Source organism: Ambystoma mexicanum, chromosome 4p, assembly GCF_040938575.1.
Source record: "Ambystoma mexicanum isolate Mex_15411 chromosome 4p, UKY_AmexF1_1, whole genome shotgun sequence".
Classification (NCBI taxonomy): Eukaryota; Metazoa; Chordata; class Amphibia; order Caudata; family Ambystomatidae; genus Ambystoma; species Ambystoma mexicanum.
Genome location: NC_090927.1, coordinates 1214121415 through 1214134355, shown reverse-complemented (window position 1 = coordinate 1214134355; position 12941 = coordinate 1214121415).

Here is a 12941-nt window from a genome sequence, read left to right as displayed (position 1 = left end):
TTGGATTCTAAAAACAAGCCTCAACTGAGATTAATTTAAATGTGTAACACGGCATGAAACCCTTATCTGCTCTCCCCCTTTACTATTTATAGATTGGGGTTGCAATTAGGAGCTGCCCTAGTAAGTACTTTTTGTTGGTTATTAAAGCAAATGCTTTTTAGAAATGACCTCAAACTCCATTCACCCCTTGCCCTTTAGCTAAGGTTGGGTTAGTGTGAAATTAGAGATAATGGGCTCTCTTGCATAGTAGAAGATTTCTGATATCCAAATTTGATACAGGCAGCTACATTTATCCCTTGGTACCTTAGGTATGGAGGGATGTAAGCCTTTTAGGGCAGTTTGACCTGGCCAAATCACCCCTGCAAGAGATTATAGTTACTTTGATCCGTATTAATACTCACTTGAGACTCTTGTAACACCAGCCCTTCTGGAATGTCTTATGTCTCAGCACCACTCAACAGTAGCCCCGCTGTCCAGCCTAAGACTCCATATTGTGCGGTCTGTCATGCTGCCAGAAACACACCACTATCATCTTCACTCACAGCAGTTTTTAAGGCACCAGCGAAATGTGGCCAGATGCCTTTATGCTCGAACTGCACGGCTACCAAACGACAGGCAGCTCTCTCACCTAATGATCTCTTTTCAAAATTCAGAATCCATAGCCCCAGGTCTTGCTCAAATTCAAAATTAGAGCTTGTTAAATCTCAGCCCTGTTTTAGAGTCTCAGCCAGGCAAAGCCTAGAGCATACTCCGTCACGCCCAAAGCAGACTCTGTCATGCAGCAAAAAGCCCCATGCAAAAACCACACCCAAGACCCAGGCTAAAAAGCCCACCCATCTCTCGATGTCACTTCCTTCATTACAGTCCCTTTATTGTGTCACTTCCAACTTTATCAAGTGACAGAGCCTTTGAGAATATGCCAACTCTTCCTCAGTTCACCCATTTCGTGTAACTTTCCAGCCTAGTGCTAAATGACATTTCAACAGCATTTGGCTTGACTGATAATGTAACACAATTCCTTCCTTCCTCTTTTCCACTGAGAACAATGGGCATTTGACAGACTCTGGTGTTCAATGCCCCATACTGCAGCCTCACAGAAACTAGGCCTGCAAATGCATTTTTCACTCTTCTCAGACAATCTGAACTGGCAAGCTACTGCCAATGTATGTGTTACTTTTATATTAAGGGTAGTTAGTGGGCGGCAAGGTCCAGATATACATTAGCACACTTATGCCATCCCCATTTACTTGCCGGCCACCCACTACCATCCCTTCTACTGCCAGCTCAAATGGGAAAAGGGGAATACTAATGCATGCACGTCTAAATGAGACTGATTCATGAATTAGATTTAGTTTGATTTTTTTTATTTAAGAAAAAGATTTATTAGCATTTTCATTGATTCGTACAAACAAGAAAAAGGACCCCACTTTGCCCCACCCAAACATCCTCCCCCCCAAGATCACAGTCCTCTTAATCTTTCAAATATGTAGACACCATCCTGAGTCACATGGTTCATGGTCCATATTTCTAGTGTCTGGGGTTCACATAATGTCCAATATACAACTATTTTGCAGGCACCCTTGCATCATAAAATCACTTCTCAAATACTCCAACATCACTCCCCAATCACTTCAAAATATATCAAGCTCCCCTTGAATCCTATAAGTTATCCATTCCATTGACAGTATTTCCACAGTTTGTGCAGCCAAAGCGTTAATGTCGAGGGATCTATGCTTTTCCAGTTTTTTTGCAATCACCAACCATGCTGCTATTAACATATATATTAAAGCGTTTTTTGTAGGTTTCAAGATTTGCCATAACTGAGCGCCAAGCAGACCACATAGATTGCCCCCCATCGAAAGAGAGCCTGCTCCTTAGTATATATTATGAATTTGCATTTTAACATCATCCCAAATGTCCTTAATCCTGGGACATTCCCACCAAATATGTTTCCAGTCCCCCTCCACCTTAATTCCCCCACAACATTCTGATGACATTGTATTGTACATCCTATGCAGCCTTTGAGGTGTATAGTGCCATTGTGTCATCATTTTATACCACATCACTCTTAATTTTATTGAGCGAGTCACTTTCGGGATATGTCTCCACAGTTTTTCCCATTGCTCCTGTGAAATTCCTTCTCCTAACATTCCCTCCCATGTGAATTGATGTGGCCAAATGTTTTGGGGATTACAAGCTAATAGTATCTGATAATTGTCCATGTGGGTAGTTATGTATGTCTCAACGTATGTTAGACGTCTAACTGCCACATGCCTGATTTCAGATTGCATCAACCAGTGTCTCATCTGACTATAATGAAATATATCTGCCTCTTTTAAGCCTATATTTCTTTTGCATATTTTAGATGTTGCTATCACCCCTCCACTTGTCACGTCCTCTAATTTCAGACAACCTTGTTTCTTCCATTGGCTGAATGCCCCTTTTAACATTCCTGGAGAAAATTGAGGATTCTCGAAAAAAGGCGTACATTGAGAGGGGTGTGTTGATAAGTGGCTCTTCTTTAAATATCAATCCTATATGTTACACAGTGTTATTAATACCACGCTCCTTGGAGCACCTAAACTTCTTTATTTTTATGGCAAACATAATAGACCTGCCAGTGATACCCCTGCCCCTGCTCTATCCATCTGCGCCCAAATTCTGTCTCTACTATTAGTGAACCATTCAAGGATCTCCCGGAGTTGAGCTGCTTCGTACTATCTACTCATGCCTGGAAGCCCAGACCCCCTTTATACCTAGGAGTTATTAGCACCTCAAGGGAAACTCTTGGACTTTTATTCTGCCAAACATATTTTGTTATCATTGTGTTAGCTGTTTTAAAAAATACCAGAGGGATTGGGATTGGATGGCCTGAAACAGGTAGAGTAGTCTTCGTAGAGTCACCATCTTAACAGTATTAATACGCCCCAGCCAGGACACTCTGAGAGGGGTCGGTCTATTGAAATCTTCTCTCATTTTCTGTAAGGAATCCAAGTAGTTTGCCTTGTATAGTTAATTCATGTTATTGGTCAGCTTTACCCCTAAGAATGTTAACTCACTCCCAGATGTATGAAATGGGGAGAATGTATGCATATTAAGCATTTGATCTCTTGAGAGACCCAACCACATTAATTCAAATTTTGCATATTTATCTTAAGACCTGACAACTTCTCCTGCTCTTCCAATGCTGCAACCAGTATAGGGATCAAAGTTTCAGGTTCCATCAAAGTCATGAACATATGATCTGCCATTATCGCTGGTTTATGCACCCCACCCCCAAAAGTAATACCCTTTATAGCATTATTTTGAATAATCAAAAATAGCAAGGGTTCCAAATAAATTGCATATAATAAGGGGGAAAGGGAGAAACATTGTCTTGTCGTTCAATGATTATTACATTAGATATGCGTAAATGAATAGAGAGGCACATTACGGGATCCTTATTGTTAACCTCTACAATTTGTATAAAAGTCAGACCAAAACCCATATGTTTCATTGTCTGAAATAGATAGGCCCATTCAACACTATCCAATGTCTTTTGGGTGTCTAGGGATATTAGTGTTGCAGGGATACTTTTAATTGCCTCTTTCTCTATAAAATGTTCAACCCTTCTTCTGTTATCCCATGTTTGACGCCCCAGTAGAAATCCTGTTTGTTACTGACCTATCAGAGATGGGCAATATATTTTAGTCTTGCGGCTAAGAACCCTGTGTATATTTTAGCATCAATGTTCGGCAACGCTATAGGTCGGTAAAAACTACAGAGTGTCAAGTCTTTATTTGGCTTCCCTAAAAGGATCACCTTTGCTCCTGTCATTGATCAGGTTATCTTTCCACTATGGTGAAATTAATTAAATAACTTTGTTAGTATGGGAACAAATTATTTTTTAAATGTCTCATAAAAGGCTGCTGAAAAACCATCAGGGGCAGACACTGTATGTGTAGGAATTCCCTTTATAATTTGTTCCACCTCTTCTTCTCCTGTATCTCCATCCAACATTTCCCTATTACCAGAAGTCACTTTTGTCATCTGCAATTCATTCAGGAACCCCTTAATAGATACCAAGCCTGGACATTCTGTGGAATACAGTTGTTTATAGTATTACATGAAGGATTGCACAATATCCTCCATTACTGCAGCTATAGATCTGTCGCTTTGTTTTATCCCATTGATATGGCGCACCCGAGCAAGTCCCAGAAAGTCCCGCTTGGCCGCGGAAAACTCTGTGCTTGGATCTGCTTTACCTTTGATGCTGCTGCCCTTTGTTTTTCTACAGACTTCTACTCCCACAAGGCTGTGAGCACGCTGTAAAGTGGGAATGCCTATTAATCTGTGCACCCGCGTGCATCGCACGTGCGCACCCGAGCAAGTCCCAGAAAGTCCTGCTTGGCCGTGGAAAACTCTCTGCTTGGATTTGCTTTACCTTTGATGCTGCTGCGCTTTGTTTTTCTACAGACTACTACTCCTACAAGGTGAATAAGGAACTTGTTAAGGACTATATCAAGGACCTTATACTGTCATATGGTGGTAAACATAGTTATTTATAATGTGTTTTCGATTTGTTTAGGCTGTGAGCACGCTGTAAAGTGAGAGTGCTTATAAATCTGTAGACCCGCATGCACCACGTGCGCGCACTTGAGCAAGTCCCATAAAGTCCTGCTTGGCTGCTTTGCCCCGTTTGTTGTGTGTTTGCGAGTCCGAGCGGAAATCTCTGGGGCTGGTGGTTGTGTTAGCCGGGAGTGCATAGGCAGAACACTGACTTGTAGCTAGCAATGAAGCAAGATCTTACCTCCCGCAAATCAGGTATGCCGCTGTTGGTCGCTGTACTCAAACGTACTTCTGCTGGTGTTTCTTTCTCTTCTCCGGAGTGTGCCCCAAAAAGAAGCCAAATATCTTCCACTCCCCTATCTGTAAGTGGTAAAACTAAGGCTTGTCATCGAAATAAAGGAGCAAAATATACAGAGACACTGAATGCAAAAATAGCTCACCAATCATTGCAACTAGAGCAAATTTTAACTTGGCAGCTTTCACACCCCATAGGCTCTGAAATCCTTGGAAAAACGGCAAGCTCCATGAAAACAATGGCATCAGATAGTTGCCAAACAGATACACAACTAGATTTGGGTCACAAAAACAAACTAGGAAATTACTCTGTGCCTTTTATATCAAATCCAATTATTGATCTGGAATGTAAAAATTCCAAGACCTTGACCCAAGTTTTACAAGATCTCAGAGCAGCTGACCATGTCTCCCCAAAAGGCAAAATCTAACTATGCCTTATTCTCGGGAGGTAGTGACCACGTCTGAGGGGCAAAAGATAAACCCAAAAAAACGAAAGTTGACTTGAAAAAAACAACTCAAAACATTAAAAATGTTAAAGCAATTTCAATTTCGCAAACGCAACATTTTATCAAAAATCTTCAACAGCCACAATCTGCAGCTGTCACTGCTTCTAAAGCAAGAGCAAAAAAATATATGTTACAGGCATCTTCAGAGAGGCAACAAATTTTATCAGATAAAAATGAAAATGTTAAATCATATGGAACACTCGACACATTGGTGGCAGCCGTTTTTTCTGCTCCTGATAAACGCTCAGCTGCAGTTTTAGATAAAACAACAGGTGATAGACAAACAATTCTTCCAATACAGACCTATACATCAGCTTCCGAAAATGAAAAATTAGCCTCCCGCCGCAGTGAAATAAGACAAGCAGTGGATGCATATATGGCTGCCCATCCTGCTCAAAAATGTTTTAAATGTTACCCAAGCCATGAAGAATTGCAGGAGTCTAATATAAACCCAAATGGTTATGGGGCGCAGAGCGATCAAAATACCCAGGGAACCATATGCGATATACAAAACTCTGCTCCTGACCTTCAAAATTCCACTCAAGACATAAGCAAAGATGAGTTTGAATTGAAATCTAAAGACCCTATTGATCAGTCATTAACAGGCCTTGAAATAAAACACTTGATAAAGACAACTATATCTCAAATACTAGAAGAAAAAGTATCATCTAATGCCCAGCATAAACAGGTCCCTTCTACAGTTTTGAAAAATTCAAAAGCGACAAACCAAGTCACTAAAAGACCGGCAGTTCACTCACTTACCATGGTGTGCTGTCCTTTGCCAGCTACCCAGTATAATCTAAATCATACCTCAGTACTATCTATCTTTGGTGAGATACCAGCTCTTTATGATATTGGCACAGTCGACATAGAACAAGTCGAGTCCACCGAAGTGAGTAAAAGAACCTCAGTGACCTTATGGATAAACTCCAGAGTGGTTCTAAACACAATTTGGGCAGTTAAGTCCCAACTTTTTGACCTGGGTTTTGTAATTTTAGCAGGACCCTGTTAACTAGAAAGTGGAGTGTCCGGCCGCCCAATCAACTCACTTCCTTGGCGAATCAGATCACTAGAAATCAAGACGCACCTAATGGAGCTTGTAGTTGTAACTCTTGAGCCACACATCATTAGCTAGCCTCTGTAAGTTGTGTCCCATTGTCTCTAGTCAGTTGGAACTCCAGAGGCTTTAAACATTTAGTCAACAACAATGCATCTAGCCTAGAATCACATGACATTGTTTTATTACAAGAGACATGGCTTATGACCCTACCATCATGGAATAATTACAAAATTTACTTGGTTCCTGCAGAGAAGGCTAGCTATGGTAGACCAACATCTGGGCTTTTGATAGCCATTAAACAGAGCTCATATATACAAACTGAAAGGTGGTTCTCCCTCAATCCATTTGTTCAAATGGTCAAACTGTGTTGGAACCAAACATTTTATGCTTTAATCAATGTCTATTGGAACCCTAATGGGACCTGTGATGACAGGTTTCTGGAATCCATGAATGAAGCAATGGATCTTGTAGCACAAGATAATAACATCAGTCACATAATAATAGCAGGTGATCTTAACCTACATTGTTTAGAATCAAATAGATACCTTGAACGAATGTGATTGCTAAAATGGTCCAAATTTACTAAATCCAGAAATCTCTTCATCCTTAATGGATCCTTTTCGTCAGACGTCCCACTGAAAACAACTTGGCACAGAGGATCCAATGCCAGAATCATAGATTATATCTATGTGGATGCAGCTCTTTTCACACAAATACTATCCTTCCATGTTTTACATTCTGAATGGTGTGATCATAATATGTTAAATATGTCTTGGATTTCCAAATGCTTGCCTTTAGCAGGTGCGCATGTATGTCACCAAGGAAGTATATGTGTAAATACTGCACGAAATAGATTAACTTGGACAGAACCCACATTGAAGGCTTTCAGAAAGCATTATGTTTCACAGGCATATCAAACGCAAAAAGACAATCAAAAGACCAGTGTGGTGTATTCAGATTTAATTTAGATATTCCAGCAAAATTCAGTTCAAGCAAGGAAGAAACAAATGTCACATTTGCATGTCCAAAATCATGAAAGCAAAGAAATGTAGAAGTGAATGTAAAGCCAATGCCATTATCCAAATTAAAACAACATACAAGAACTGGGTAAAGGGCATGAAATCCAAACTTTATAAAGAGGATGGCTGTATGCTGAGGAAACTGTCCAACAAAAATGCTTCTCAAACATGTAGCATTATAAACCAAGCAACTGTCAGATACCAGGTTGCAGTACAATCAAATTGTGTAAAAGAGAAGGACTGGATTGAGTACTATAAACATATATAAGGCCTGATTCATGGAAGTGTTTTATAATGGTGCAACGCCATAGGAAAACGCTATGTGAATCAGGCCCATACTCTCTTCCGGAGTCTGTCTCCACCCTGGAATCACAAAAAGAGCATGCTGTCTTCAGTCTAAATTATGATCGCAATGACATATTATATTATATTCACAATGTTAGTCCCTCTAAAGCACCTGGACCAGACGATTTGTCTAATTAGACAATGAAACAGTTTCCTGAAATCTGGGCTGATATTCTAATGACTATGTTTGATAGCATAACTTCATGGAAACACTTGATCACCATTACTATATACAAAAAGGGTGATTGTGAGAATCCAGCCAGTTATCGACCTATATCATTATTAGATGCCCCACGCAAGATTTTTGGTCGTATCATTCTAAAAGAACTAAATGATAGGTCAGCCAAAAAATTTCAAGAGAGACACCTTTCAATCTGGGTTTGTTAGTTGGTTGGGAAATTCTCCTAACATGATTGCCTTGAACATGCTCCAATCACAAAGTGCCATCCGGAAATAACCTTTATATTCGGCTTTCATCGATTTCTGGATGGCTTTTTACTCGGTCGATAGAAACTTACTATATGTAAAATTGAAAGCTTATGGCTGCCCTCCATCATTACTGGTTTTGATTGAACAATTGCACACTGATACAACCATGCAAGTGAGATTTACCTTCGAAGGGCTCTTATCAGCGTCATTTAACACCTTTCGTGGTCTCAAACAAGGGTGCATAATGGCCTAGATATAGTTTAATTTGTTCATTTTGGACATGGGGGCCTCTTTTCGTAACATCGTGTCAGATGCTCCTAAATTAGAGACTCCGCGTATAGCTTGGATGCTGCACACTGATGACCTGATACTTATATCCCAAACTCCTAAGAGCCTCCAAAATCTACTAACTGCTCTGACTAAATATGTCCAACTAAACAATCTCACCGTGAACTTAGAAAAATCACAAGTGTGCAAAATTAAATCTTGTAAAAATGTATGGACCCTTCAAAATGTATTTCTAAAGATTGTCTCTAAATATAAAATATCTAGGCTTGACTGTATACAATAGAATATCTAATTCATTATTCTTGTCAAACCTAGAACAAAAATGACTGGCTTGATCTTGCAGGTGAAGATTTTGATTGTTAAATATGGAAAGTTTACATATAAACATGTATTGCTTTTTTATGAACAGAAAGTCATCCCTGTTATGATTCATGGAGTGGAAACCATGCTGAATACCCCAAAAAAAGATGTGGAATTCTTTTGAGGCCCGTTTTTGGAAAAAGATCTTAAAACTCCCAAATTGCACACTGATGCCTATTCTTCGGTTTGAATTGGGCCTAGTCTCACTAGCACCACGTATACTATGGCAAATGCGTAGTCTGTTTCATAAATGTTTATGAGGCCTAGAAACCAACAACCATTTGAGAGTGATAGCCCATCAGTTAATTTCATCAACTCATTTTTTTCCATTGAAATGGCGCAATTGTGTAACAGAAGGCATGGCTGAAGCCGACATCACAATAACCCTATTGATTGAAAATCCAGCATAAGATGAAATTGTACCAATGGGATGGGGTAAAGAACAGAGCACAATGTATGAATTACAAGGACTTTGATACCCTTAGATTTGGCTACAAAAGGTTGCGTCAAATGTCAGACTACCTATTAAAATGTCCATCACCGGACATAATGAATAAATACCTACGTTTTAGATTGAATCTGTGGCCAACAAGGGAAATTTTAGCCCGGCGAAAGGTTATATCATCTGCCATGAACTTTTGTCGGCATTGTAATATGGGTACTGAGAAGGAGACATTACAACATATATTGGTATCATGCCCAAAATTGAGTGCTCAACAAATGGCGTACTTTGGAAATCTGCTTCGCTTCTTTAATGAAGCTGGTGAAGATAAAATTTGGTATCTGTTATTTTCGAGCAAGAGATTTGCAGTTATGAAAGCTATAGTGCAATTTCTAGAAATAGTAATACCAGCTGAAATCATGTAATGTTAAAATTGCTATATATTCTATTATCGATCTGTTAAAATTAATAGTGTATGAGAAAATGGTGGCATGTAATCAGTATTGTCCTAATTAAGTTTTCTTTTTTTTTCTTCTTTCTTTTCTTTTTTATATAGAAATGTCTAATTGAATTTTAAAACTTTGTAATCTTTTTTTTTAAATGTTGTAATTCTCTCCTTTTCTGGTGATTAGAATTCTGTCATTTCAATTGCCTTGCCAGTAATTGATCAGCCTTTTTGGCTTTAATATAGGGATTTCACAGCTCATCTAGTACAAAGTAATTCTAGCTGTCTCCTAGCATCTTTTCTTATTTTGTACACCTTTCTGCTCTTTTTCTCCATCAATTCCATTTGTGCCTTAGATAATGTGTCTTCTCATTCTTTTTCCAGGCTGTCCATCTGTTTAAAACATATCGCCTGAAGTTGGATCATCTTGCCTCTAATCACTGCTTTAAATGCATCCCATACATTGTTCAAGGACACCTCCTCTGAGACATTGGTTTGAAAATATTTCTTAATTTTCCCTCTCAGTGTTTCTTGTAAACCCACATCCTGTATTACTTATATTGTGAGTAACTATGACCAAAATGGGCTGCCCTGTTTCCAACTCCTTAGCATAACCTTCATTGGAGCATGATCAGACAAAGAAATTGGGTCTAGCTCTATATATACCAGTGCACCAATCATTCCCAGAGTACCCCATACAAAATATATTCTTGAAAATGTGTGGTGCACATTCGAGAAGCAAGTGTATCCACTCTCATTCCCTTTTGTTCATCCTCCAGAGGTCCTTCAAAGAGATATTCAACAAAATGTATTTTAAAGTATCTAATGGACCCACGCCCTTACCCCCAATATGGGTGCTTCTATCTCTCTTAGCGTCCCAAACTAGATTGAAATCACCAGTCAGTAGTATTTCCCCTTCAGCAAACGTTACAGCTTTTCTAATGCTGTGTGTATAAATTCTTCCTGTCCATAATTAAGAACATATAGTGTACCTAAAGTCATGACCCTGTCCCCCATAGTTAGTCATAAAAATATGAATCTACCGTTAGGGTCCATTATTGTACCACATACCCCTTAGCTGCTAAAGTAGCTTTAAGATGAATCATAACCGTGACCATCTTCTCCTTTGCATTGGCCTGAAAAATCTATGAAAATTGACCCAATCTAAATCTAGATTTGTCTACTTTCTTAATATGAGTTTCTTGGAGCATATCTATATCGACTAATCCCCTTCTTATCTGTATCTATAGCTTTTTCCTTTTTGTCAGGGTATTCAGAACACAGACATTATGGGATAATATTTGTATCACAGCCATTGCTTTGTATAGGTTATTATCTGTGTGGTCTTCGTATTCGGTTAAGTCAACAAAACCCCTTCCAATGAGACTGTAATCTTTCCCATTCCCAGCCCTCCCCCTCCTGCACCCCAACTCAAAACCCTCCTCTTCCCCCCACACCTCCCTCTCCGCTGCTCGACCAGGCGTCCTATGACTCATCCCAATACTTCTTGGGAGCCAGCCATGTTCAAACACGAAATTAACTGTGAGAGAACTAACCCCTCAATGATTGAACTCCAAAACAACATCTTGAGTCTGACCTGGCCTGTTACTTCACTGACCAAGTCCTGCATCTCCTGTTATCCCCAACACTTCAATTCCCCCACCATCATACCATCATATGCTTTGGAATTTTGTCCTTCTTCTACAGTGACATCTCCACGTTCCATAAGCAATCCGCCATGGACTCCATCAGCAGTTATCATCTGTGCATTGCTTAGTGGGAGGACCTTTTAACTTTCCTCCTCTTATTCCTGACGGGCCAGACCATTCCCAGAATCTCCTTCCTTGTCCAGCGAGGCCTTGTAGACCCTCTCCTGTCCCCTCATCATCTTCTTCCAAAGCTACGATGGAGAGAACCTCTGAGCAAGTGGTAACCCTATGTTGTTTGCCATCCCAGGAAACAGTATGCTGAAGGGGAAAGTCCATTTGTTGGGGATCTGTTTGTCAGCTAGAGCTCTAGTCACTGGCCCCACTGGTCTCCTCTTCTGTAACGTGATTGCAGCCCGATCCTGACAGAGCAATACCTTTGATCCATTAACTGTAATGTCTACCTGTCCACGGGCTGTCTTAATTATTCCCTCTTTAACTTCATATGAGGCAAGCACCACCAGAATTCGGTCCAGTTGAATATCTTCTGGCACATTTTCCACTAACAAGTTCACAAAACATTGTTGTTTTATATCTTTGAGGTCTACATCAATAGTTGTTTCAGCCAATCCCTTTATCCTACTGTTCGATCTTCAGGAACGATTCTCTAAGTCCCCGGTTTGTAAATCCAAATTGTGTGTGGGCCTTGAGATCTGTTCCAGCAGTTCTGAATTTTGCGTAACTTCTGTAAAGACCACCGTTAACCCTTGTTCCGCGGTATACACTCTGCTCCCTAGAGAGTTAATGTCTTCTCTGATCTAATTCAGGGAATTCGTTAGATCTTCCTTGAGACTCGCAATCTGATCTTACATTGCCATAGTCGTCCTTTCCTCCATTCCTCTAAGACAGGCAGTTACATGTTCCTTGCTAAGTGCCATATCCCTGCTTTCCTCCGATTCCTCTTCGCTCCTGCAAAGACTTCCCCTCTCTCCTTCTGAATTCACTTCAGAGTGTTGTCACCAGCACTTCTCTAATTTTCCCTCCTTTACATCCCAGACCACCCCGTTTTTTTCAGGTGTCGCACCCCTTTTGACACTGGCATATTAGAGTATACCATTACTCTGCTTGCTCCATGCAAGAGGTGAACAGGGGCTTCACCCTACAACAATGCCTCTGTGTTGCAGTCCCCTACTTCCACTCTCAATTCCTCCAACTCCAAGCTTCCTCTCCCCCCCCCGGCTATTGCGCCACCTTCAGAGATCCGGGTTCAACCATGCCTGTTATTTTGCAGGCAGCTCCAGCTTTGTTTCCTTGCCCCTATGCACTCCAATCCCCTATGGGTGTGCTTAGTACGCTATTGCATGCTAAGCCTGCTTTCTGTCTCTCCCCTACCAGTGGGGAAGCCATGATTGTGGAAAGCCTCTTCACCTCAGCTCTTTATTCCAAAGCCTGCTTTCAGCCTGCACCCGCTTACCAGCTAAATCCCAAATCAAGCCAAGGAAACTAACATTGTCGGGGGAGTAAGAGGGTCCTTTATGCTCTCAGTCTCTGAGTCCCTA